Source organism: Phodopus roborovskii, unplaced genomic scaffold (assembly GCF_943737965.1).
Source record: "Phodopus roborovskii unplaced genomic scaffold, PHOROB, whole genome shotgun sequence".
Lineage (NCBI taxonomy): Eukaryota > Metazoa > Chordata > Mammalia > Rodentia > Cricetidae > Phodopus > Phodopus roborovskii.
In genome coordinates, this window is record NW_026126147.1 from 44,163 (window position 1) to 46,501 (window position 2,339).

General features: G+C 46.4%; 1 pseudogene; it reads left to right on the forward strand.

Moving 5' to 3' along the window:
• Positions 1-498: 498 nt before the first annotated feature.
• LOC127218516 (40S ribosomal protein SA-like) lies at positions 499-1,324 on the forward strand (annotated as a pseudogene).
• Positions 1,325-2,339: the final 1,015 nt, after the last annotated feature.

Genomic DNA, 2,339 nt, shown 5'->3' on the forward strand with positions numbered 1-2,339 from the left:
AAGATAAGAGCATCAACAGATTAAATAATCCTGTTCAAGTCTATTTTAGCCAGGACTAGTATTGCAATGATGAAGCACCCTGATCAAAACAACTAGGTGAGGAAAGGATTTATTTGGCTTACCCTTCTACATCACTGTTCATTATTGAGGATAGCCAAAGCAATAACTCAAACCGGGTGGGAACTTGAAGGCAGGAGCTGATACAGAAGCCATGAAGGAATGCTGCTCACTGCTTGCTCCATTTGGATTGTTCATCCTGATTTTTGTGTTTGTTTGTCTGTTTGTTGATGCTCTCATCTTAAAAGGAATAGGAGGTAGTTTATTCCGGAGCTATTTTGTGTATCCATGATCCAAGAAAATGGATTTTGGTTACCCCAAATCCCATGTTCTGATGTGGAACCAGTTTTGTAAGTTTTACAGAACAAACTTCATATATCAGGGCAAGTTTAAAATACATTGATGAGGCTTTTTCCGTGCTGCCCTGGGACTGGTCCATACGGCGTTGTTCTCGATCCCTGTCATAACTTAAAGGGAAATTTACACAATGTCTGGAGCCCTTGATGTCCTGCAGATGAAGGAGGAAGATGTCCTCAAGTTCCTTGCTGCAGGGACCCACTTAGGTGGCACCAACCTTGACTTTCAGACGGAGCAGTACATCTACAAACGGAAGAGTAATGGCATCTACATTATCAATCTGAAGAGAACCTGGGAGAATCTTCCATCGTGCCATTGAGAACCCTGCCAATGTCAGTGTCATCTCCTCCAGGAACACTGGGCAGCAAGCTGTGCTGAAGTTTGCTGCTGCCACTTCAGTCCTGGGACCTTCACCAAGCAGATCCAAACAGCCTTCCGGGAGCCACAGCTTCTGGTTGTCACTGACCCTAGGGCTGACAATCAGCCCCTCACAGAGGCGTCTTATGTCAACCTGCCCACCATTGCCCTGTGTAACACAGACTCTCCTCTGCGCGATGTGGACATTGCCATCCCGTGCAACAAGGGAGCTCACTCAAGACCCAGAGGAGATTGAGAAGGAGGAGCAGGCCGCTGCCGAGAAGGCTGTGATCAAGGAGGAATTCCAGGGCGAATGGACTGCACCAGCCCCGAAGTTCACTGCGGCTCAGCCAGAGGTGACTGACTGGTCTGAGGGTGTGCAGATGCCCTCTGTGCTCATCCAGTAGTTTCCTACAGAAGACTGGAATGCCCAGCCAGCCACTGAGGACTGGTCAGCAGCTCCCACAGCGCAGGCCACTGAGTGGGTTGGAGCCACCACTGAGTGGTCCTGAGCTGCTCTGCAGACACCCGAGCAAAGGGAAAAAAGGTGGAAGAAAAAAATTCTCATCATACAAAAAAAAAAAAAAAAAAAAAAACCACTGATGAGTATACCAAAGAGGCAGGGAGAATGAGATGGGGAGCTGTTCATAGGCCCAAGCTACTAGCTGGTGGCATTCTCAGCTCTTGGATTGACGGGAGCTAGTGTCTTGCTTAGCCATCTCCTCTCTGGGTACAGCCTCCATCAGAAGGCTTACAATTAGTAATGGCCTCTGTGGCACTCAAATTTAAGTGCAAACATCACAGGTCACAGGTATTTTATATAGGTGACATTAGAAAATGAACTCCAGACAAGGAAAAAGTTCCAGTGGGGAAGAAATTAGGTCATTCAGTTACACATGCATTCAGCTGCACCAGGCCAGGAATTACAAACTGAGATGTGCACAGGAGTGTGACAGTCACACAAACTCTCACAGCTGGCTCAGCAGGAGGCTCTGGATACAAAAGTTGCTTGTCTCCCTGGCTTCAGTGTCTACCCCTCAGCATTGGAATAGCAATGCTATGCTGTAGGGCGGCCCACTATGAGAGGGAAAAGGCTGCTTCACAGCTACTCCTGAGACAAAGATGAAAAGGAATGTATGCCAAAACAACAACAACAACAAAAGAATATGAGTCCTCAGGCTGGAGAGATGGCTCAGTAGTTAAGAACAATGACTGCTCTTCCAGAGGACCTGGGTTCAACTCTTGACACCCACATAGCAGCTCCCAACTGGCACCCTTACACCAATGCAATTAAAAAAAGAAAAAAGAATTTTAGTCCTCTAATAGCCAGACCAAGAGTAGACCAACACCTCCAAAATGTGTCTTGCTGCCAAAGCTCAGGAGTACAGCATTTTAAAGACAAAACCCTTAAAAACTATAATTACATTGGCATTCAAGGGGGTAGGGGGTCGGAGTAACCATGTAACATCTGTCTCTCTCTCTCTCTCTCTCTCTTTTTTTTTTTTTTTTTTTTTTTTGTCTGTTTGGTTTTTGAGACAGCCCTATGAAGTCAGGAACCAGAACATAGG